The following is a 25,974-nucleotide window of genomic DNA, read 5'->3' on the forward strand; positions in this document are numbered from 1 at the left end:
AACTGCAAAATCAAACCTTTTTAACCCCCATACAAAAATACAACAACAGAAATTGCTGCAAGAGGAGTGTGTTTTTCCATCAGGGGCTGGAATTCATGTTCTCCCCTAAATACCTCCTTTCTGTAACTTGCTGGGAGGAGTTGTCAGCATGGAAGGTTTTCCCTTTCCTTCAAATATGGGCCTCAAGAGTTTATAAATGCAGGCAGCTTAAAAGTATGTTTTGTTTTGGGTATATATGGCAACCCTATTAAAGGCAAGGGTCCTGTGCTCGTGCTTTTTGGCCTTTGCCCTTTAAACATGATGGTATCAGTAATCTACAGACTGAGATGGTGTGTTAGGTATCGTTTTCTCTTGACTGGTGGTCAGCACTTCTCCTCATTAGTGCCACTGATGTGTGATGTCCAGGAGCCCACGCTGCCTACAGGAAGAGAGAAAATGCAACAATATGTAAGGTTAAATGTGTCAGATGAAACTTCACCTGCAGCACTGTTGCATACTGAAGTTTCCACTCTTGATAACCTCAGCTGTGGGCATCTCCCTTCTGATGATGTGTGTGTGCTGTGGGACATCAGCTGCCATGCTCCCAAGTGAGCATGGCTATATGGTATAATGGCAGGGTGCATTGCCGGTCACTTGGTGAATGGGAATTCAGAATTACTGGCCAACAAGATGTGAGTTTAGAAGTTCTCTTCAGGAAAAAAAGACCACAACAGAACTGTACTGAAGTTGTTGAGGAGATCAGCCCAGCTGCTGGGATAGCGTCTGGATTAAAGATTGCTCTGCAAAATGCTGCACTATGTGAAATATTTCTTCCAAGTTTTCAGGCTTTGCATTGCATGCCGGAGGTAAGTTCTGTGCACTGCTTTGATAGCTCAGCACGGGGTTGCTCAAATCCCCCAATTCCATAGAGAAATTGAATACCTTTCTATAAAATCTTGGTTCTGGGTTTGGCCAGCTAAAAGGACTGTGTAAGTTTTGATTAAAAACATGAGAATCAATGTAAGTCATATCCCAGGCATTCATCTGGTCTTCTAGTTTGAAATGAAGCTGAGTGATCTGTGTGGAGTTACTTGCCAGGATCTGTGGGCTTGTTAAGTTTGAATTGGCATTTGTAGCAGATCTGAAATTATTCTCTTATGCTTTAATAATTGTATTTAGTTTCCTAATTTGGCCGCTGAGTTTATCAGAAGATAATTGAACTTTTAAAAACATAATCTGATCGGGCTGTAGGAAATACTTTAAAATAAACTTCTTCTGAGACTTTGATCTGTTTTCACGCCCTCTCTCACGAAAGCAGCCTGTCTGCAGGGCTCCAACCTGCTGAGGTGCGTGTTCCTAAACCAGGCAGTTCTTGAGCAGAACCGGGTTGCTCCCTGTATGCAAAGGAAGCCAGCAGCTCCCTGCCAAGACAAACTCTGGCTGCGTGGACTGCTCCTGGGTGCAGCCACCTGCCTGCATGCTCTGCCTGGGTGCAAAAATCCCCTTGTAAATGATTCCAGGGAGCAAGAGAAATGGCTCTCAAGTCACTTCAGTTTTTTGATACAACTAAAATTGTTACTTAAAGGTCAGAGTATTGTTCTCTTGTGCACTGAGAAGGGGATCAGTTGCCTTGCATGGAGCTGTGGGCTCAGTTCTCCTGGGCAGTTTGGGTTCCTTGCAAGCTGTGGTTTCAAGTGATGTGAGCTTTCCTGCCTTCTGCTGTTGGCTTCCGTCGAACAGGCATGTTTTCCCTTTTTGGTGAGATTTAACCCAATTCCTGAAGTTCTTATAAGCAGTTCCTGAGTTTTGGGGGTAATGGAGTGTGGTTCTCCAGTTTCAGTGATAGCATGTAGAAGTTTATGGGCCCACTGCAGGCCTGTAAACTCAGGTTTTCCAGGTCCTACATTAGCACATTAACTACTGGGCTGTTTTTCCTGCTCACCTACCTGACTTCCTTCCTGTTTTAAAAAGGATTTGCTGCTTTTCATGTTCTCCATTTTATGAATTTGCAAAGACTTCTGTCATTGTATAAGCATGCACCAAACAGTTTATTTTCACTTACTTCAGTGCTTATGGTTTATATTTACTTCCCATTGACTTGCTCAGGACTCAGCCCAGGGAAGACCTCTGACTTTCCTCTTGGTCTGTGACATGGCTGGGAGGCTCCCAGCCCAGCAAGCAATCACTGCACCAAAGCTCAAGGAGTAAGCAAATATGAATGATTGTCCAGGCTGAGCTTGTCTTGGTTTTTAAAGGGGAAACTCTGCTTGAAGTTCCCTCTGTGAGTGCCAGGAGGGTGAAATCACCCACTGCTCACTGTGGCTCTGCTGCACAAATGGTCTCTGGGCACCTGCAGTGCTGCCCCTCACAGCTCTGTGCATCCCCTCCATATAGACACGAAGGTTTGTCCATGACTTGTTCCACCTGCACAAGCTATTTTCTGATTCCTTGTCACTGTCAGCTCAGTAGCGCTGTCATTTTCCAGATACGTGGTGTGTAATTAATGAGAATGTCATTTCCAGATTGTTTCAAAAACTAGATTGAGCATCTGAGAAATTATTTCACTCAGTGCCTTAAGATAGCTCGTTCATTCAGAAAGCTATCTTGGCTGCTTGATTTGAGGGGAGTTGTGGAGGGAAGCAGCTGTGCTTATATTATTAAGGACTGCCAGCCTTGAACTCTTCATGCAGATGCAAAGCATGGGTTCACGTGCTGCCAACCAGGCAGCTGGGTGACAGGGCAGGGGAGGGATGTGCCCAAATTGCATCAGCCCTGGCCATGACAGCCTCACGTCTGTGTGTTGTGAGGATGGTCTCCTTGTGGTGGTCTCTGGGGGCAGCAGTTGCATGCTGCAGGGCTGGAGGGATAGGAGGACACATTGTAAGTTGGCTTTGTCCACTCGCTGCCCCTGGGGCCTCACCAGACTGGGCAGAGATGTTGGCCGGGATATAAGTATTTTATTAGATCTATTATTTCTTTCATGGGGGCAATAAGTCTGCTTTACGTGAGACCTCGAGTGACTCTGTATGGAGCACAGAGATTGGTTTTAGCCACCTTTGCTCCCCAGGACATTGCTGTCCAAAGCACTGGAAGACTGTGCCCAGGTGCAGGCTCCAGTGATGCATGGCATATAGCCATGGCAAGGGCATCTCCCTTGGGTTCTTACTAAGAGCTGTGTTTGGGGCTCATTTAGGGTTATTCTCTGCCATTTTTCTCCTGAGCAAACATCTCCAACTGTCTCCACTGAGGCTTATATTGCTCTATACTTTAATTGTATTTTGCTGTTTGTAAAATGAGGGGTGAAGGGAAGGACTTTGTCAGCAAATGCTTCTTTGCCTCCTTCCTGCCTCAGTGGGTTAAAGCAGCATTCCCCCAGCTGATAATGCCTTCAGGCATTCCAGCAATGCTTTGCTATGAGCTCTGCAATGCCCCTCATGTCCTACAGGCTGGCCAAGGCTTTGCCTCCGTGTGCTGGGGTGGGTTTGTGTTTCTACGTTTTATATGTTTAATTTTTATATATTTGAAAGTAATTATTGGAAAACAATGAAGTGGTTGCTTCCATCAATTTTCTGTGGTTATTTTATTCCCAATAATCTTCAGGTGCCTCTTGAATGGGTGAGATTTGCACAGAGCTAAGCGTGTGCATGTGTCCGTGTCTTCTGTGATATACGGAGCTCTGGTGCTGCAGCTGCCATTAGTGTTAATGGGCTAAAAACCCCCCACATCAAGCTGAGAATACACTCCTGCTAATTGTGTACCAGCAGTCCCCTGAGACCTCTGTGAGAATGATGCATCCGAGGATAGGCGCTTCCAATGGTAGGTTGCTTTGGGATAAATAAATAAGGGGCTAAAGTTAGATACTGGGTCAGTGCCAGCATTATAACACAGGGAAATCGGCTAACGGCCATGCCAACCTTTATCCTCTTGGTCCTGGCCTGGTCCACTGCTGTACGGTACCATCTTCTGAGCCATACATCACTACTCAGCCTCACCTTGATGTATGATGCCCATAGATCCTTATAGCGGGAGTGCACTCTGATGTATTGCGCCAATACATCATGGACAGGGATCGCCCAGGTGATGTATTAGTGCCCTGAGAATGTATTACTCAAACGCTGGTATTGTTCAGGGATAAAGCCAAGCCAAGGAGTGGATTCAATTTAATTACAGCACAGATGATAGTCCAGAGCCAGCAGCACTTTGATGCTGAGATGCTGGCACCCTGTGGAAATATGAGTTGCGACTCTGGTGCTGTTGAGTCACATCGCAGTGTGCCATGAGAGGAGGTGCCGTATTTTAAGGGAATGGTCATTTTTCAGAGAAATATAGGAGGACCATTTCAAGAACTCCATGGAGAGCAATGTGGCTGTGTGTAAGAACTCCTGAGCAGCAGAGGAGGGACGTGGTGGTGCAGGTGAGACACGGGGACCTTTCTGGAAGGCTCTGAATCCAACCTGCTTGCAAATATTTCTGTTGTTTTTGGCAGAATGACATGATGAGAAATTTGGAGAGATGATTCTGTAGTTTCCTTGGATTGTCTTATATAGATGCCATAAAAAAAACACCAGGAGAAAAAACACTCAGGCCATTAAAAGCAGCCCTGATTATTAAGGGTGGGAAAATCACCTAATGATGCAGTCAAAAAAAGATGGAGAGCCAGGAGGAGCAAGATGGCAGCAGTATTTGGCTCATGTTCATCGTTCTATATCTATAAATGAGTGCATTTTCTAACAAAGGTAAATACAGTTTTGCAGATGAGACGCTTTCAGCACAAACAGATGAAGTGACTTGTGCAAGGTCACATAGTGAGCTGGTGGCAGGGCCTGGAAGAGAATCCAACTGATCTGACTCAGTTCTCCTCCGACATCCCTAATTTTGGATGCAGAATGGAGAAGGCTTAGTCTGCTGCACAGGAACAGTGGATGCTCCCAAGAAAGTGAGTTCCTTGCAGAGCTCCTCAGTTGTCCTTCCCTGCCATAGCCATACCTGCAGGTAAAGCAGCACAAATAGTTTTCTGTTAGTTGGCTGCTTAAAATACAAGAGAGAGGCAGTATTATTCAGGAATTCATACTCCTTCTTGCAGCTCCTGAGCTTTCTGAATTTGGAGAAGAGCATGTGGTGATTCTGAGTGTGTTCACAGAATCACAGAATGGGCTGGGGTTGAAAAGGCCCAAAATGCTCATCTAGTTTTAACCCCCCTGCTATGTGCAGGGTCGCCAAGCACCAGACCAGGCTGCCCAGAGCCACATCCAGCCTGGCCTTGATTGCCACAACCTCCTTGGGTTCCTTCAGGGCTCATCCTTATCGTGCTCCAGGACACACACCAATGTCCCCATCTATGTGTGACCTAGGAAGCTGTTGATTCCTTCTCTGTTGTGTGGCCTCCTCCTGTGACTGGTTCATCACCACTTGTCAGCAGAGCCCGTGGTTCACAGTCATCCCTATCGCCCTGTGATAACCATAGTAAACATTTCTATAAACAGAATTTTCTCCTGTCCAAGTCATCTTGCTTACTCAGCTGTTTTATTTTTAATAGAAAGGCAAGTTGATGCTAAGCAGATTTTTTTTTCTTTTTCTTCAAATCTCTATTAAACATAAAAAGATGCTGTGTCTGAATAAAAAGAAAAGGTGCCCCTTAGATATTTTTAAAGCTTCCAAAAATAGTCTCAAGTCTGCGACAAAGATTATTGAGTGGGAATATTGCAGACAGTGGTTCTGCAATGGAGACAGTCATGGCTCCATGCGCTTTTGGCTGGGAGCTACAAGGAGGGAGACTCGTAGGACAAAGACCTCAAAAGGAATGAGTTTACTGAGGGGCTGCTCTTTAGATGGTGAAACCACAGCACTGCACAAGTAGTTCTGCTGGTGATCTCATGTCTCTTTTCCCTTCTGGGTTTGCAACTGCCCTTTGAGGCTGGCATCTCATTGCTGGAATTCAGTCTTTGCTGGAGACCTGCTGCCCCACTGCGAGAAGCACCGCTGTGCAGTACAGGGGTGACAAGGGAAGGCAGTGAGTTCTCTGTCTGGAATTTCTGAGTATAAAGGCAGAAGGAAAATGGACTGCTGATTTTTGCCTTGTAAGCACAATTGATGTTTGACTTGAAAAAAAGTATAACTTGGGTTATTGTTTCTGCCGCTGCACCCTCGGGTCAGAGCACTGCCATATAAGCAGTTGGTTCAGAGCAAGAGGGGAGGCAGAAACTTGGAGGGGAAAGAAGCACATGGGAGTGGAGCTGTCCCAGCAGGGTTCCCAATGCTTTCTTTCTCTCCCATCGTGAAGGCTTTTGTTTCCTTACTTGTGGCAAATGCCAAATCTACCGCTTGTGCTTTAATGCCTGGTGAGAGGGGAGAGGTCTCCAGAGAAACCATGAAAATGGGGAAAGATAAACTGGTGATTATTGAAATGACAAAATATTGCATTGGTGAATGCTGAATGGCTTATATGGAGAAGAGAGCGTTGCAGAATGGAGGGAGCTCTTCTATTGTTTGCTCTTAGGAAAAAAAAATAAAGGGATGGTTAATATTCGCCTGCATTGATCACACAGTGAGTAGTTTGCTGTGCCAAAGCAGCCTGCATCAGTGCTCAGGGTTAGTGCTTATTGCAGGTGAACTGCCCATGCAAATGGTGGGTAGTTTGGAGGAGCACAGGTAGTTTTCATCCTGTATGGGCAGACACGAAGGTTGGTTCTGGTGGGCTTTGTTGGCCCTCAAAGCAGAAAAGGAACAAAATGGGACTGAGCAGTGGATAAGGATTTGAGGCTCAGTTCTTATTTCTCCTGTAAATACCCTGTATCCCCTCAATAAAACTGATTTATGGCTTTTAGCCATGGTTCCTCACCTGTAAAATTGGGAAAAATACTTCCTTTGTGCCCCATTTATTTACATGGTCATCTCTTCCTATCTAACATCGCGCTTGGTGCAGCAGGGCCTCCTTCCTTTCTCAGCACTCCATGCAGAATTTATATTGCAGCAATCCTTGTAACTATCAGCAAAAGAAAATTACTGCAGACAGGCCTGAGGTCCCAGTGCTTCAGCTCTGCTCTGATAGTGCTGCTGGCTGTGGTTTGGTGGCTGTCCCCTGCCCGTGGCTCTCAGCGTGTACCCACAGCTGTCAGTGTGAATGACAGATTAACAAATGCACAGTGGCTTTGTTCCTCACTGTGCTGCCCCAGTGCCACGCTGGGTCTGCAGTGCAGAGGGATGCATGGCATTGTCTCACCCACTAACACTCTGTCTGGTAACTGGCAAAAGCAATGCTTTTCACCCGTTGCAATGGGTGTGCTGTAGAAAATGAAGACCGTAGGGATGTGAGGGTCTTGTTTAATTTGTTTTATTTCTTAATCCAAGAGTAAGAGAATGCAAAACTTCCAAGCTGAAAGGCTTTGTACTCTGCTTGCTCCAGGAGATATTAGTGAGAGATCAGCTGGGTTCACCAGTCTCCACAAGGTACCTTTGTTTATGGATGAGGCCGTGCAGTTGGGGATCAGAGGTTGTGCATAGCTGCTGTAGAGCACGCTGGGCTGCAAAAAGTCGGGCACCAGAGATTAATTTCTTGGTTTCTTAGAGCCAAGGTTTAATAGCAGACCTGGGGAGGACAGTGATTGAGCTCACAACCAGCAGAATCTATAGTTCAGGTCAAGTGAAAGGAAGGAGCTAAGGGACTCAGCATGCTGCTTGCAGGAGGAATTCTAATGGCTTCATGGTATGGGGTCTGCACAAGGCATACAGGAGCTAGTGCCCGGGCTGCACCATGAAGCCTGCACAGCCCCGACCCCCTGCTCACTGCCCTGCTCACAGCTGGGCATGGAAAGAATAAATCTGGAAGGGAACAAGAGAAAACAGAAAACGCTGGCAGTTTTTCAGTAGGGAGAATGGTGTGTTTGAGCTGCAGTGGAGAGGGACAGCTTTTGGTTCTAACTTTTTGAGTTGCATACTTCAACAAACAGTGTAAATTTGGCAGGATGAAGGCTGGGTGACCTATTCTGGCTGGATCGAGGACTGATTCTGAAGCTGGGATTTAACTCAGCTCTGACATTTCATGCTGCTATTCCATTCCACTTCAGTTTCAAAGTTTTCAGACTTTTTTTTTTTTAAAGATGTGCCCTTTATGTAACTCATTTAATTGTGTCTAACTACACGGTGATTTTTTTCCCCTCCCTATCTTCACAAATGCGATTGGATATACATGTAGATCTTAACTTATAGCATATATTACAGTAGGGGCAAGAGAATCTGCCTTGAGCTTTCATATTTATCCTGAATAAGGCTGTACCAACTGGTTCTGCCTTAAATTCTCTACCTCAAAGTCTCCTGGTGTTCTGTTTTCTCAGGAAGGAAACAGGTTGCACTGAACGCAAACTGCGCGGCATGGATTTACTGGTTAGACACAGATGGGATTCCTCTATCAAAGTACTCTTGTGTTGTCTGCATTCATTACACTCACTAGAAAAGCTATTGACATGACAGCATTCTCCTGTTAGGTTTTTTCCTGCTCTTTTAGAAGTGCCTGTTGGGTTGCAGTGGCCTGGAAATGCAGTGACCAAGATTAGAGGTTTGGACCTTGAGAGCCACAGGAGAGGAGCTTTCAATGTCTTCTGTATTTGTTATGATCAATTCATAGTGACTTGAGTCTGCAAATGAAGACGTTCTTATGAAATGTTTTTGATTTTATGCATTTTGATTCTGGTATTAAGTAGTGTGAGAAAAGCAAATCAGTCTTTTTGTTTGGCTGCTGGTTTAACGTCCAGTTCACATTAGCAGGATGCAAGGAATCTGGATGCTTGTTTGGAAGCCACTTATGAGATGTTCGATTTCCTTCTATGGAAGGAAATACTGGAGAAGACTTCTAATCTTATGATTCAAAGCATGAATCAGTCCCCAGATTGGATCTGTGCCTGCAGCAGTAAAAGGGGCAGATTGTCACAGGGTTGCTGCTTTGTTCTTCTCTGGAGCACCCTGTACAGCTGCTATCAAAGGCAGAAGAGCAGCATCAGTGGAACCTGCTCTGCTCAATGCAAGCTCTGAGTCTGGTGATTTTCAGCAGCATGTCATCTTAAATATATATGTTTTTTCTTTTCTCTTTCTTTATTAGTTTCATGTTCCAGCTGACGTCCTCCAAGAGAGGAACATGCTTTCCCATCAGAACTACGTGAAACACCTGAGTTCATTGGGACTGGAAGAAAACTGTCTCAGAGACAAAGATACACAGCTTCCCTGGATTGCTGGCTACATGCCTGATCTGAGGTCTGTGGTCATTTACTTTGCAATGGATTTTTCACTTTTCATTTGCCTTGTATAGGTATCACCAAATGGTTTATGCTTTCTGCTTTGCACTGTCTTTTTTGGGGGGAAAAACTACACAACAGCTCTGCACACTCCTTGTGTTGATAATCCCTGATGTGGCTGAACTGAAACAACACCCAGCCTGTGCCACTTAGCTGCTGCTGGACAGGACAATGCAGTGATGGTGGTATTTGAGGGAATGATATTCTATCACAAAGGGAATTTGTTACAACCATAATTTTACCAACACAAACGCAGAGAACAGCACTGATCTGAAAAGCCAGAGCCCTGCCTGTGAGTGAGCACAATCTGCAGATGGAGAGAAGCAACTTTCTGATTTCACTGCTAAACTTCCCCTCCTCAAACCAAAACAGTTTAATCAGTCAGATTCCTGTTTAATGAGTTGCACTGCTGCCTCTAACCAGGACAGTATCTTAGATGATGGAAATAATGGTTTCAGTAAGACTTACTGTGATCTCATTACCCCATAGATGGCCTGTGTACATTCTTCCCCTGCCTCTACCACTCACCTTCACAAGCAGGACCCCAAGTTTGAGACTGAACCCCTCTGGCTGTGTGAGCTGCCACATGAAGGTGCTTTCCTGCACACTGTCCTCTAGTTGCTGCCATCGAGCAGTTGGTAAAGTCTGCAGCTTGCGGACAACTTTTCTTGCCAACCATACATTACAGAGGGCTAATTGTAAAAGTGGTGCACCTGCTGGCTCCCTTGGTGGCTGGAGCCAACAGGAAAAAAAAAAAAAAAAAAAAAAAAAAAAAGTAATAGTAATTTATTAATGATCAAGTCACAAATAGTAATGAAAACAATAGGAGCATCTGAAGGAAGCGCTGCCGGGGGCAGAGGTGCAGGTGCTCTGTGCCCTGAGCAGGCTTGTCGGCATTTTTATAAAGCTACTTTACAACCCTTATCAATTTCCTACTGCTTTCTGTGTACCCCCTGCCCCTTTGCAAATGTTTTGCCTGCACGACAGGCTCAGCATTTCTTGTTGTAGGTGATAAAATAGCTGTCACCCTGTGGAGGGAGAAAGGAGGCAAATAAAATAAAATCAAATAACAATGTTAGGTCCAGGGAAACAAAGCAGAGGAAGCAAAGCATTTCGGAGCAAACAAATGAGTTCTAAGGGAGACGCTGAGTCGGCACAGGGAGAGCGATGATGGGAGCTGAGCTGAGGAATGGGGAAAGATTGGGGATAGCAAGAGCTGGAGGGCGAGGGTGGCTCTGCTGAAAGTGAGGCAGGGCTTTGTGCATGGCCCTGGGCTTCAAAGGAGACTGTATGTACAGCCAGCACCATCCATGAGGAGTTTGGGATCTGAAAATCCCAGCCGTAGTCTGAATAACTGCACTGCATTGGCAAGGTGAGAATTTGTTTAAGTAAGGAGAACAGAAGGCATATGAGCAACACCAGTTCAGGTGACATCCCCATACCAGGGTGTCTTAAGTAGACATGGTAGAGATTAAGTAGACATTAAGTAAAGATGGTCGTGCTGTATCTCAAAATACAGTTTCTATATCCATATCAGAAGCCATGCTAGAGCTGATAGAAGGCAGATAGAGCAGACACCAACCAGCCCAGTGTTGTTCTTTGAGCCGTAGGTAGGGTCTGCAGTGCTCCTTAGGGGTACATCTGCTAATGTAATATAGCAGTTTAATTCAGCTTGCAACAAAATAAAGCTGAACTAAGTGGAAAACTCTAGAGCTGCGATGGCTTAATTGCTCATACATGAGTCTTTACTATGCAATTTGGAAACTTTAGGCCGTGGGAACTTGCTTCTGTGTTCTTGAGCCCATGAACTGCCTTAGTCTGTGGGTCTAACAACAATCAGCTCATAAAATGCTGTGAGTGCAGATTTCAGAGGTCAGCCTGAGTCCGTACCCAATCCATGTGGCTCCTGTGCCCTGCATTCGGCGCTCCAACGAGGTCAGTGAGCTGTCGAGCACACAGTCAGTGCTCTTTAAGCTACTGTGAATCTACCCCTGCTTTCTCTTTTCCCTTTTCTCATTCTCTTCTTGCTCTCACACACCCCCAAATCACAAACCCTCACACCAATGCCAGAAGCCTCTGAGGCTGTCGTAAGCCTGCAGTTATCTGCATTAGGAACAAAGCTGCCATTTTTAAAGCTTTTATACTTTTTATTCTTAACTCCACAGGACCCAGGAATCTTTTCCTGAAGTTAATGTGAATTCAGGGGGTGCGTGTTTTAAGAACTGAGCTGGGTCCTGTAAAAGAGGTAAGAACCAGCAGTTGGCAATGCTAATTATTGCCCGGTGATTTGAGGGGACCTGCACAACGTGCTAACGTGCCTATGATGACACGCAGCATGATACATGGGGAAAGGTGAAGGCAAGGCTCGTATATCCCCATAACACTGAAGGCATATTTCCCTCTCTAATAACTTACAAACAGTCACCATTTGCTGTCTGCAAAATTAAACTCTCATCTCCTCCAGCCTGCTGATCTGGTGCATAGATATAGGATTTTAAGCTTCTCTATTGAAAAATGTCCCTGCAAAGCTGTCCATCAGAACTCCCGCTGCTTTCCAGAGAGTATTATTAATAAGTTCTTCCTATCAGAAATGGGACCCTTTTAGAGCTCAGATAAGGTTTTTTTCCCTGTTAACCAGCTGGGCTGCTTGGCTGTGGACAAATGCCATGATGAATGAGGGGTCAAGGATGGAGCAGGCTGATTTCTCTCCGAGCCTGACCTTGTCTCTGGTGTGACATCTGAAATGACAGGTGCATTAAAAAGTTATTTATGTAGGGGAGCTGCGATGCATTGTACCCTTTGCAAGGTAGCACCCAGTTTTGCAAGAGTATTAGAATAAAGGCTGCCTCTGTGTCTGCTGCCTCTTGTACTGCTGGCTTTCTGTAAGCAGCTGCAGTGAAAGCAAGAGGAGAAGCACGGAGCGTTTTTTAGTGCACAGAGGATGCTCTGGAAACTGAAAGGCAAAAAAGGGAGCAGGGTCTGAGAGCAGCAGCAGCAGACAGCTTCCCAGCAAATCACCTGCGTGTCTGCAGATTACTTGCCTGGAACAGCAGTAATCAGCTCTGGAAATGCACCTGAAGGGTTCTGGGCTGTTGAAGGGCCAATGTTGTGGATAAAATGCAGCACTGAAGATTAAATGATTTCTACTGTTCAGCTCTTTATGGCCTCAGTGCACTTGTAAGACTTTCTCTGTTGAATCTCAGACTCTTTGTGAGTAGTTGTGCTGTGGCTCCCTTCTGTCTTTACTGTTGCTGAAATTAAAGGGACACTTCTGGCTTTGTCCTTCTTCCTGTAGGACACATAAGTGGAACTGTAACCATCCTGTGAACAGTCACTTCATTCTGGGAGATGAATAGTTGCTGAATGGCAAGAGATCGCAGCCTAAATCTCCAGAAAAATGCATGCAAACCCTATCAGGTTTCTATTGTCATCTGCCTGACATTGTGCTCCAAGTAGGAAATAGGAAAGGCAATAGGAAAGCTGCCTGTGTTTTGAAATCCAGAACTTTCTCTGGACAAATAACACACTTGCTGTTGCATGGCCAAATGAGGACACAACATCCCATGGCACAGATTAAGTTGTAGAGCAGGGTTCATGGAAGAGCCCATGTGCAGTGATTTCTGCATCCTTCTGAGTGCTGATCAGATTAATGAGGACCACAGAAACATTGGAAAACTGTCGTAGTGACACATCAGTATCCTGTTAGCTTCAACAGAATTACAGCATTTGATATCAGCTCTTCCTTCCTTGCTGTTTCTCCACCCCTCCAAAACACCCCCTGAAACACTTGCAGGAGAAATTGTAAAACACTTGTAACAGCTTATTTTGTATGATGGGACTGTTAGAAGAGCTGCATGTTGGTATGCGTCCAACTCACATTAACTTCAGTTTTGGGCTGCAGCCATACTCGAGTGACTTTGCAAGTCTTTTCTGACTGTCCAATTAAAGTTGATGCGTGCAGTAAATCTGCAGTATCCAAACAGTATTTGATCTCTCCATTTTGGATCAGTGGTTGGGTCTGGGAAGTGGATGAAGCTTGCCTGAAGGCAGCATCTGCAAGTTGTTTTTTTTCATCAGAAAAATGAATGGTCTGGTATAATGAATGATTTTGTATAATATCAAAGAAAGAGAGTATCAGCTGTGCACATCATATGCAGTATTGATTGCAAGTACGCTCATTAATTTGTGTGGTACAGGAAATTCCAGCCAAGGTTAGGAGAGCTTTGCTCTGTAGTGGAGCTGTGACTCCTATTGCCTTCAAAGAGGTTCGAATCAGGTTGCAAACAACCAAAATTCATACTTCAGTTATTTCGCTATAGAAGTGTGTTGTCACAGACGACTTTGTAGACTTCTGGTAGAACAGCAAGGAAAAATGGAAATGTCCTGTCCCTGTTTGAGCCTGCTTAAGGGTTTGATCTGTACAGTTTGGGTGCTCTGGGCAAATGTAGGATGCACGGTGGAACTCTGTTCTCATTGTAGCACAACAAAAGAGAGGAGCTGGGGAGGGGAGGGAGAAGGTATGTTTTCCACCATGGCCTGTTTAAAACATTATGAGCTACCTCTCTTCCATCATGAGTCGTGGTTTAAAGCTACTGCCCAGGGGCATAAAAATCAACTCCTAACAACTTCCAGTGGGACCACTATTCCATCAGTGCTCCCATCAAATGTTGACTCCATGATCAATATTCACCCTCTTTCTTCGTTAATCATCAGTCTTCATTCATTTCTTTGTAACTTCCTGCTGACAGGGGCACTGTTCATACAGCAGCTGGTAGGGAAAACAGAACGAGCTGAACTGCTGCACGCAAGCTGTGAAGGGAAAAAGCCACAACAGTGCATTGTGTCAGCTCAAAATGATTCCTACGGATGCAGCTTTTTCTTTTCTCCTTGCCCTATATGCTCAATTTTCAATAGACGTTGTGAGGCAGGACCTTCAAACAATCCGTGGTTACTATCGCACTGCTTTACCTTGAGTGCCATTGGCACTTGGTAATTTAGAGCAGGAACTCTGCTGATGAAGAGTGAACTGTCAGAATTTGGCTTGTCAAATAAAATCTGTGTACAATCCTAAAATAGACAGTTTTGCAATTAACGCTTGCACTGTGATTTGCCAACAGGAAGCCCACTCCCAGCTTTGCCACAGCCCTCCTGAAGACCTTGTGTGTGAGACCAAACCTCTTCCCCATTGCCCAGCCTATGAGCTGAGAAGAGCTGCTGATTTCTCTATCATTCTGACTCTTTGGGCAGCTAATATTGCCCTTCTGCAGCACAGGGATCCTGTCCAAGATGCTCAAGGGGTACAAGCTCTGCACCAAGGCAATACTATTCTGCACAGCCAAGGAAGTTACTTCTTCCTCCCACTAATTTATTCCCCAAAAAGCTGCAGTAGATGCTGCCACGTTTACAAGTACACAGATATTTGCTCTCAGTGCCAGTCAATGAATGCTGCAGCTATGCAGTGTAACTGGAACACCATTGAAGATAATTCCATTTACTTGTGTGAGGGGCCCAATAATTAAATTTGGACATTATTCCTTTAATTACTACAATTTCGGATCACAGTTAGTATTCTTCTAAACTGATGTGATTTCATGCTAAATGTAGGATGCAAGTCTGTCCTTGCTCAGACCCCTCAGCATTCTGGAGTAAGATCCTGCACTGTTGGTTTTTGCAGACCTACAATATGACGTAGCTCCTGGTGCAGGAAAAAAGCATTGGATGGTTCAAGCCTTGTGATACTTCACTGACAAGCTGTGCTGTTTTTTTAAGCCCTGTGCTATGCTTGTTCTTCATGCTAAATGGGGTTTTGATCATTTGTATTATAATAATTCATACTAATTAATTTGTAATTCCTAAATTAAGTGCACATGGGTTTCAAGCAGAGAGGTTACACTCAGGTTAACTATTGATTTTGGTCTTTGCTGTGAAGAAATTTAGATCTCGTGTCTGTCAGATTTAAGACAGCCATCTTGACATCTATTAAGAGAGAGATACAGTTAAGAATCAGATTTTGTGCCTGAAAATATGCTTGCCTGGTGACTTTTGGGATCTGTTCTGCACACAGTACTGCATTCCTTAAGGCACCAACTGCTATACGTGCTGCAATGCCACTCAGCAGTGAATTGGTGCTCTTGCAGATGCTGATATTATTAATGTCTTCTCAAAGAAACTGTGATTTTAAGAAAATCCAAGTTGAGTAGAGTCTCTATGAAATAAACAGCTGTTTTAAATACATATGATGCTTTTGCACCCTGCGGAGTAATGCTTTAAACAACCACTTCCAAACTGCAAAGGAAAATAAGATGTTTGATTTGTTTTCGCTTCTTTCCAGCACATTTTCTTTCAATGAATAGATAGAGATTTTAACAACTTAATCATTCTGGTGGACTTGGAAGGAATTTGGCTGGATGCTACTGGCAAACTCCTCAAACCTGAGGCTGGAGGTGCCACAGTCCGTGTGTTCTGGATCGAAGGGACAGAAGGCAGCTGCTCATGGTTATGGATAGCTGGACGTATAGAGTGCTCTGAGCATCAGGAACAGTTTCCAACCATGTAGAAAGAAGAGTTTCCTTGAACATGGTCACAATCTCATGTTGCTCTTGTGCCTATAGGAGTATGAATTCTGGAGTGGGGGGAAAGATAAGACTTTGCCGGGGAAGTAAATGTTCCCATTTGCAATAAGCACGATAGATTTTGCTTATTTCCTTTTCCCTCTATTCGATGGAGAGGAGTTCGATTACTTTTGGATACATTTTCTTTTGCATAAGCTTTTCATGCGCTGTTTTGAGTGATGTGACCACTAGAGAGCAGACTTAGCCTAGTAACAGGAGTTAATTAGTTCTTGGCCTCTTCATTTCCTCCTGTCCCCTTTCCCCTCCCCCTGAATACACAGGCAGAGGGGGTTTGGGTGGCTCTGAGCTTGCCTCCAATGCTGTGCAATCTTAGGCCTAATTAAAATGCCGCAGACGGCCTGAACCCCGCATTAAAATTTGATGAGGAATTGATCAGCCAAGCAAACAGGAAATTTAGCTGTGTGAGTGAAGGTAATGTTTGCTCAAATGTGTAATGAGGTCCATGGGGAATATTTATGGGGACCTCAGTGACAGTTTCAGCAGTTCCTTCTCCTTGAAGTCATCTTCCCTACCTGCCCTCTCTGTTATGAGGCTGTAGGCAGAAGGGAATCCAACACCGCGTCAGCCGGGCGGTGGAAAATGGTCTGTGTGTGGCTGCGATGGTGCCATGGAAAGGTCTGCAAGAGGAGCTGTGAAACTGCAACCTGACTTCTTTAAAAGCATCAGTGGCTCCATAATGTGAGGAGTTGTGTAGCACAATTGCTGATGGAACTCCTTGCAGCGTGTTAGAAAGCAAACCGGCCTCCTAAAAGGGTCAGGTGTTGTGTTACAGCAGATGCTACCTTTATCTCCATGGACTGCAGGATAAGCTATACATGCTGTCAGCACAGGTATTTGGAGGCAAGGCGGTACGTTCACAGGGTAGGGAGCAATGCCCTCCTCAGCACATCTTATCTATTTCTAATAATCAGTAAAAGTGTAAATGCCTTCTACTTGCAGCAAACAGATAAATTTACATGCTTCTTATTTATCACTACTCTGTCAAACATAAATCAGCATGAGAGAGTCTTAACCTAAGCTGTTACTGACGGGTAAGATCACCCTCACACCTGTATCTGCAAGTCACTGCTGTTGCCCTCAGCTCCTGGCAGAGGCTTTGCAAAGATGTAGGGCTCTGCATTCAGGGCTCACACAGGCCCCGAGCTGCAGATGTGCTCATCCCAGCCGTAGGACTTCCTGTGGTTCCTTCTTGTACCACTCGTGGCTACTTTTGACTGGTTGCAATTAAAGTTGAAGCTGACACTGTAAGGACTTGGAGCGAAAAGCAGAAGGATGGGCAGCCAACAGTCTGTGCCCAGTGGAACAAAGTAGGAAGGAGATATGATGGGTGTCTTGGTGTGAGCCCTGCAGATGGGTGAACATGGTGGTTGCAAGCCAGTGCTTTGCTTTCTAATGCAGCTGAGCTGTTCAACCTTGTGGCTTATCTGGTCTGCACTGTGTGAAGATGAATTGTCATGGGCCACAATGAAGAGCCGAAAGGACCCCATAATAAATGAAAAGGGAACACTTTGCTACTGAAAGGGAAAGGGGGCCTCATAGAAACCAAAGCAAAGGGTACTTACAGATAGATTATTTTGAGGGGGCAGAGGGGGAACAAATCATCATATACAACATTATATATGGTTTATATAAGTAATACAATTTATTTAGTGTATTGTTTTAAATAAAAACTGGGAAAGATACAAGATCATAAAACTGTTGGGATACCAGACCTTGTATTTCTGAAAGAAATGCATTGGTCTGGTTTGGTGACAGTGGCTGCCATTCCCAGTAAGGCCATGTTTGGTTGTTGTGAGTGACGGGTGTGCACTGGGGCCAAACTGAGATTCACTGCCATGATGGCAGGGGATGGCTGCAGGATGGGGTGGGTTGTTTGCAGGTTGGGATAGGAAAGGGAAGCTGCTTACAGTGACGGTGGGAATTTCCGTCACTGAATGCAGCATGAGAAGTTGGCAGAGCTGTAGGATTTCTTCTGCCAATAAAATCCAGGTAGGTTTGCTTAGTCCAAAGCATGTGTGTGGTGGCTTTCGCTGTATACATCTTCTAGGTGTTGCAGCAACAGCAGGGATGGATTAGTGCAAGAGAGGGTGATTTTTCTTCCATTCTGGTGGCAAAAATCGAGGGGAGCTGTATGTCCCATTTCAGGTGCACTCTAATTTCTTGACAGTGCCCAGCACCCTGTGCACCCTGTGTGTGGCAGGAGGGCGATCCCAGCCCTGTGCTCGTGGTGGTGATGTTCAGCTCTTCGATCTCTCAGCCGCTGTTGGCTGTGCTCTGTGCAGTGTGCGGCTCTGTGGTACCGGCAGCCCTGTCCTGGGCACTGTGTGCTGAGCAAGGCTGATGAGCGGGGAGCGGAAGGATGAGCTGGAGCTGCCGGTATGTTGTCCAGCGCGGTGCAGGGCAGTGATGCTGAGCGAGAGCTGAGGCCAAGAGCTGTGCAGCGCCTCAGCCTCTGTCCCGGCCGCGCTTTCCGTCCCCGTTGCCGTTCCCGGCTGAGGTTGGGCCGCCCGCTCACACCTGGGGCCCGTCGTGGCGCCGCGCGTGGTCTCCGGCGGCCATCCGCCGCTCCTGGGCCACCCGCCTCAGCCATTCCCCGTCCTCTTCTTCGCGGGGTGGCTCCTCGAAGCGGCTGCGCTGGTTGGGGTCCCCGTGCCAGGAGTTGCTGCGCACCAGCGGGCGGGGGGGCCTGGAGGGGCTGCGCTGCGTGCGCCGTGCTGGGACGCTGCGGGAGCGATGGGCAGATCTTGATCTTGTCTGCCGCCGCTCCCTGGTGCGCTGCAGCCTTCCCCGGGGCCGGCGGGTCGGGGGGCGACCCGAGGGGCGCCAGCTGAGGCGCAGCATGCCGGTGATTAACCCCCGGCACAGGGGGCAGTTGGGCGTGTTGGCCGTCCAGTGCTGGATGCACTCCCTGCAGAAGATGTGCCTGCAGGGCAGAGCGCGGACGGCATCCTCCATGGGGCCCAGGCAGATGGGGCACGGCTCCTCGTGGGCCTCCGCCGGCCACGTCCATGTCTCCCTCCTCCTCCGGTTGGAAGCCGCCTCCCGGCTCATGGCTGCGGCTGCCCTGGCGCTGTGTGGCTCCAAGGATGGATTTGGGTGAAGCTGCCTCTTGTAGAGCAGTCAGCAGCCTCCGGGCCTCAGCGCCTGTCAGGCGTCCTACCTGTGGCAGACAGCTCGTGTGCCACCGGCAGGAGCTCTGAGCTCTGGGGATCCTCCAATGGGATCCTCAGTGACTCGCAGTCCTCTCGCAGGACTCTGATGTCTCTCGCACTGGCAAGGTCTCAGTGTCTCGTGCTCCCACAGGAGACGTTCACACCTCGAGAGTCGCCAGCAAGACTCAATGCGGGCTGGGCCCGCTGGCTATGGGTAGGCACCCGGCCCACTGTGAGGTCACGGGGCCACTGTGACCCTGCGCTGCCATCACAGACTGCACAGATAGGTGGAGGTTTGCTGTCCGGTGGTTGTGGTGTTGATATTTGTGGCGTTTTCCAGCCAGAGTCCACCCTAGGGCTTTCACTGGGACATTTTCACTAACAGTGAGAATAAATCATCTATTGAAGCTAGAAATGTAACAGATTTGTGGATGTTGTTGCTCAGTGCTGTAGCTGTGATCGTGCTGGTATTTGGTAGCAGTGCTAGCAAAGCAAATGCTATCATGGGTGTTTTTCAGCAGGAAGTGAAGGGGCAGTGCTTACCAAGAAGGGATCCCTGTCTTGGTGGGGAAAGAGCAGTCCAGCTTCTCTGTTTCTCTTGTCTCCTTAATCTCTCATCCCGCCCCTCCTCTGCACCTTCCAGGACTTTCACTCACATCCCAACCTTCTCTCTTCCCTTTTTGGATGGCTTTTAACATGACTTGGGTGGAGGGTTGTGAACATCAGACTCATGTTTATAGCTTGTTCTTATTGGAGTGTGTCGTACTACTTGGGAATATGAACTTTTATATTAAACTTCTGCCTCCTGCATATCAGTTGTTAACCATCAGTTCTCCTGTCTTGTTTGTTGGTGGGTTGTGGGGGGAATATTTTCTTTCCTCTCCCTTTTGTGTCCAGTGTACTTTGGAAGCATCTCTTAGTCTGCAAGGCCCTTGCCAACGTTGCTTCCATGGGGCTTTTCTGCAGGGCTGCTTTCCTGCTGGTCATTCTTCACGTGCCCTGGTGCCTCAGGTTGTTCCTCTCCAAGGGCAGGACTTTGCCCTTCCCCTTGGTACAATCTTGAGATTCCCCTCAAGCCATTTCTGCAGCCCGTCCGGCTCCCTCTGGATGGCTGCATGGCCTTCTGCTGCATCAGCTGCTCCTCCCAGTTTGGGATCCTGCGTTGCCCTGTGAGGGTACGCTGTGTTCCGTCACCCAGAGCATCCTTGGGGCTCTTCTATGGGACTGGACCAACTTTTGTCCCCTGTGAAGATGCCAACAGGGTGGCTGCAGTTCTCCCACATTCAGGCAGAGCAGCAGAGGTATAGAGATGTGAGGAGGAACTGATGAATCTGCTTTGCATTGGCTGCATGTTGCCTTGAGTCATTTTCCAGGTGCAGGTGAAGTTGCTTCATGGCACAGGTACTACTGTCCCCCAAACACCTACAGTTGTTGATGGCCCTGCTAGCGTGTAAACATCTCATGCTGCCGTCTGAGTGTGGTCACTCAGCTTGCAGCCCTGTCTCTGAGCTTCGTTTCCCTTCCTCAGGATCTGGCCTCATGTCAGGAACTCGTGTTTCACTCCTCTATCTTGTACATGTGAATTGCTACGTATTAACAGCCTGAGGCTTCAATATTCCAATCCCAACAGACTTCCCTGGTAACAATTCTAAGCAGAACTGCTTCTCTCTGTATTCTTGGGCTCATGTCATGGCTTAGGTTGGAAAGGACCTTAAAGCCCACTCACTTCCAGCCCTTTGCCATGGCCAGGGTTTCTGTGCAGCTGCTCAGGCATCACGGGCTCCATCCAACTTGGCCTTGGAAGCCTTTGGGGTTGGGGCACCCACACTTCTCTGGGCAGCAGTGCCAGGGCCTCACCGCCCTCTGAGTAAAGAAATTTCCCTTTGTGTGAAACCTGATTGTCCCTTGTTTTGCTTAAAAACCTTTCCACTTGTCCTGTCTCTGTCTGACAGTGGTAAATGTTGCTCTCCATCCTGTTAAGCTCCCTTTAAATACTGGTAGACTTAGAATCCAGAACCAAGAGGTGTGACATTTGCTTGTAAGCATATCTGTGTGCAGGCTGACTGCCTGCATGGGCAGGTGAGCCTTACAGGCAGTAATGAGCTGCTTGTTGGAGCAGAGTCACTGCCATGATGGCAGGGGATGGCTGCAGGATGGGCTGGGCTGTGTGGCTGTGGGTTGCAATGCAAAGGGGAAGCTGTTTACAGCAATGGTGCGAATTACTGTCACTGAATTGTCTGTGTGCTGCTGCACAAAGCCATGTGCACACCAAACCCGCTCTGTCTTCAGCATGGTGCTACACTGTGCCATTTCAGTGTGTGTATTTAATTCAAGAGCAGCTGTATTTACTTCCTGTCTGCAGCAGATTAGAAAAGTTGAGGCCTGGCAAACCAATCCCACTGCAGCCTGCCTCTGGTGGGAGCTCCAGCCACCCGGCCTCGTTTGTTTGCACAGGGGAAGTGTTGTAGAAACCAAAAAGTGTGCTTGAAGTTGAATCTGATCATTTGTGTTGTAGCTGGGGGTCACATGTTGTCATCCAGCTTAATGTCCGTTACCAAACGTGCTGCTTCCAGCCTCGCTGACACTTTGGCTTATGAGATGTGGCATTGAACAAAACACTGGAATTGCTGGGAGCTGCCGACTGACTTGGGTTGGAAGGGACCCTGGGATGCCTGTTGTCTGTGGTGCCCCGTAGACTCGTGCACGTTCAGTCTTATCAGGTACCTGTGGCAGCCTCTGCTATGGCCGTGCCAAGTCCACCTCCCTGGCAGCCCCACACTGCCCTGCTTGCAGCAGCAGCCCCAACAGGGCAACTGCAGGCAGAGAGCTGGCACCCAACACGGGGGCTCTGGGCATAGGGGAGAGATGGGCACCAGGGAAGGGTTCCTACTGGAGGAGTTGAGTCTGATGGTCTGATGGTGTTGAGATTAACCAACTCTAAGCAGGCCATTTTACATAGAGTGCTGGCACCCAGTTCGGTGTTATCCATCTGAGGGTTTGGAGTCTCAGTGTTCTGGGAGTAAAGTGCTGAAAAGCTGTGGCACCTGGGTGTCTAAATCGTTTTCTTTTTGACAGTCTTAGGCTGTTCTGTTCCTAGCCGTCAAAGTCACGGTGGTGGATCTGACTGGATGGAGTTGCATCACAAAGCAGGCGTCAGCCTAAGCGGCATTAGAGACCTGTTCAATATGTTCGTTTATCATTTGCAATGAAATGTCTTTGTACCTCACAGCAGTGGCAAGTCGTCAAAGTAGGGAGGAGAGATGATGGGTGTCTTGGTGTGAGCCCTGCAGATGGGTGAACATGGTGGTTGCAAGCCAGTGCTTTGCTTTCTAGTGCAACAGAGCTGTTCAACCTTATGGCATATCTGGTTTGCACTGTGTGAAGATGAATTGTCATGGGCCACAATGAAGAGCTGAAAGGACCCCATAATAAATGTAAAGGGAGCACTTTGCTACTGAAAGGGAAAGGGAGCCTCATAGAAACCAAAGCAAAGGGTAGTTACAGGTAGTTTATGTTGAGGGGGCAGAGGGGGAACAAATCATCATATACAACATTATATATGGTTTATATGAGTAATACAATTTATTTAGTTGTTTTTTTAAATAAAAACTGGGAAAGATATAAGATCATAAAACTGTTGGGATACCAGACCTTGTATTTCTGAAAGAAATGCATTGGTCTGGTTTGGTGACAGTGGTTGCCATTCTCAGTAAGGCTATTTTTGGTTGTTGTGAGTGACAGGTGTGCACTGGGGCCAAACTGAGATTCACTGCCATGATGGCAGGGGATGGCTGCAAATTTCACTTCTGCTCCATCATTGTTCTTAGTGACGTTCTTTATGATTAGGCTGTGAGTACTTTGGGTTCTCTTGATGATGCAGGTCTCGCTTTCCTGTAAGACTTTACTATTGGGTAGTATTGGGTTTAATACTGGGTGATAAGGAGGTTATCAGGAGTACCCAGCATGGGTTCACCAAGGGGAGGTCGTGCTCGACCAACCTGGTGGCCTTTTATGAAGATGTCACTAGCTGGGTGGACAGGGGGAGGGCGGTAGATGTAGTCTACCTTGATTTCAGTAAGGCTTTGGATACTGTCCCCCATGACATCCTTATACCAAAGTTGAGGAAGTATGGGATAGATGAGCGGACAGTGAAGTGGGTCGAGAACTGGCTGACTGGCAGAGTGCAGAGGGTTGTCGTTGGCGGTGCGGTGTCTGGACAGAGGGCTGTAACTAGCGGCGTCCCCCAGGGGTCTGTGCTGGGTCCGGTCTTGTTCAACATCTTCATCAACGACCACCCTCAGCAAGTTTGCTGATGACACGAAGTTGGGAGGATTGGCTGACACACCTGAAGGCTGTGCTGCCATTCAGCGAGACCTGGACAGGCTGGAGAGCTGGGCAGTAAGAAACCGGATGAGGTTTAACAAAAGCAAGTGTAGAGTCTTGCACCTGGGTAGAAATAATTGCATGCACCAGTACAGGCTGGGGGAAGAGCTGCTGGAGAGGAGCTCTGCTGAGAGGGAACTGGGCGTCCTGGTGGATGACAGATTGACCATGAGCCAGCAGTGTGCCCTTGTGGCCAAAAAAGCCAATGGCATACTGGGGTGTATTAAAAACAGCATGTCCAGCAGGTCGAGGGAGGTGATCCTCCCCCTCTACTCTGCCCTGGTGAGGCCTCATCTGGAATATTGTTTCCAGTTCTGGGCTCCCCAGTACAAAAAAGACAGGGATCTCTTAGAAAGAGTCCAGTGGAGGGCCACTAAGATGGTGAAGGGCCTGGAGCATCTCCCCTGTGAGGAGAGACTAAGCAAACTGGGTCTGTTTAGCCTTGAGAAAAGTAGGCTGAGAGGGGACCTGATCCAGGTCTATAAATATTTGAGGTGTGGGGGCCATAGTGGTGAGGCCAGACTCTTTTCAGCATTGTGTGGAGGAGGGACAAGGGGAAACAGACAGAAACTGGACCATAGGAAGTTCTGCACTAATGTGTGCAATAACTTCTTTATGGTGAGAGTGACAGAGCACTGGAACAGGCTGCCCAGGGTGGTTGTGGAATCTCCTTCCCTGGAGATATTCAAGACCTGCCTGGATGCCGAGCTGTGCGACGTGGTGTAGGGAACCTGCTTTGGCAGGGGGACTGGACTCAGTGGTCTCTGGAGGTCCCTTCCAACCCCTACAATTCTGTGATTCTGTGAATATCATGGGGTGGTTTGGATGGGGAAAGACTACCCCTTTGAATGACCTTTTGTCAGGGTATGTCCTGAGATTCCTAGGATCCTCAAAATGCAGCATTGCTTCTGTCACTGAAAAATGGGGCCCTGTGTGGCACGGAGGGAGGGTCCATGAGTCCCTGGCCCACCTGACTGAGTATTTCCATGGTCTTAGCAAAGACATACTTACAACTTGAGAATGACAGTTAGCTGCGTTCATGGTGGCATGGCCACTGTTGATGGCCTTGAACTGTCTGAACATAACAGAAGAGGCTCAGGCTGATGCAAATCAGCTATTGAATGATAGTGTTGAAAAACTGGAAAGACAGGTGGCAGTTTTGATGGGGAAAAAACCTAATTCAATCATTCTCCTATGGAAGATCAGTAACATCTCTCTGGAAGACCATGAGGACCCTGTACAAGGAAATCTGTATAAAATGGACTCTGAAAATGAAGGCACTAAAAGGTCAGATTTTGAGGTTTCATTTGGACTAGATCTATTTGAGATCTGACTGATTGTAACCCAAAAATGAAAAAAAAAATGCAGGATAGGCTGGTGGGAGTGCCCTGACCAGTGTCCAACCCCCCAAACCCTGCTGCCCATAATACAGCAGCTGAACTGATGGATATAGTACAGTGGTTTAGACAGAAACCAAGAGAGCATGCCAGCATAGCTGCTCTGGTTATGGGACATGGAGGCAGAAAGCGCTGTGGTGAATGGACTGGAAATTTCAAAACTGACATCCATTACTACTCACCCTGCCCTCAGGCAAAGACTGTATGCTCTGTCCAACATAATGAGGATAGCCATTTGATCAGTGAATGATTTATGGCTGTGTGTCATATAACATGGCCAAATAAGAATGACATACCATTAAATATGAGCCTGTGGTCCTCTATGGAGGACTAACAAAATTATATTAGAGAATTAGGCATGAAAGAGGCAATCTATGAAGATGATTTTGAGAGCCCAGTCAATAAATTTTTCATCAGGAACGAGGGATCTCATCCTACAGCCATCACCTTTACATCAGTATGGGTCTATGTTATCCATACTGAACCCCCCAGTGGCCCTCAGGTGCTGTAATACAACAGGCTGCCCAATTGATGAGGAGACAAGAGTGCCTATGGCCAGATGCAGGCTCTGAATGGTGGTGGAAAGGTCAGAGAACCATCTGCTGCCATGACTTAGGCGTCCAGCCCCTAAGGTAATCCAGTCTGGACCCATTAGGGTCTTGAGACAACAAATGTTTAAAGACCAGATTAGAGCAGGAGTTCAGTTTAAAAAGATCGATGGACAGCATAATCAGGAAAAAATATCCGTTAAACAGGCCCAAGCACTGAGTATTTATAGTCCAACCTTTTCAGCCAAACTAGATGTGAATGTAACTCAAGAAGGGTCTGGATGGGGGCTCTGGCAGAGCCAGAGTTCTTTGTGAACCCCCATGAGGTTTTGGTCACAGGTTTGGCATGGAGCAGAATAAAGATACATCACAGTTGAAAAGCATTTATTGGCTACCTATTATACACTACAGGTGGTAGAACCAGTAACTCAGATTTCAGAGGTTATCGTTAAACAACAAGGCCAGTCCAGGGGTGGGTAAAAGATCTAACACACATCTCTATGATGGGGGTGGCCCAATCACAAGCAGTGCTGCGCTCAGTTGTTCTGCTTGCCTGCTCCTCAAGGAGTTAAGAGAAATCTATGCCTGCTGCGTGTTCG

The 25,974-nt window shown here is 47.0% G+C and overlaps 1 long non-coding RNA gene across 2 annotated transcripts; it reads left to right on the forward strand.

The window, feature by feature from the left end:
• The first annotated feature begins 9,077 nt into the window (after positions 1 to 9,077).
• On the forward strand, positions 9,078 to 15,052 carry LOC146754286 (uncharacterized). 2 transcript variants are annotated; one of them, XR_014938970.1, is made up of 3 exons: positions 9,078 to 9,222; positions 11,429 to 11,508; positions 14,381 to 15,052. It is a non-coding gene; the product is annotated as an uncharacterized LOC146754286 (long non-coding RNA). The 2 variants fall into 2 exon arrangements; XR_014938971.1 differs by lacking the exon at positions 14,381 to 15,052 and adding an exon at positions 12,559 to 12,810.
• The last annotated feature ends 10,922 nt before the right edge of the window (positions 15,053 to 25,974 follow it).

This window comes from Coturnix japonica, chromosome W (assembly GCF_054131305.1).
Source record: "Coturnix japonica strain WE chromosome W, WE-NBRP24, whole genome shotgun sequence".
NCBI classification, from domain to species: domain Eukaryota; kingdom Metazoa; phylum Chordata; class Aves; order Galliformes; family Phasianidae; genus Coturnix; species Coturnix japonica.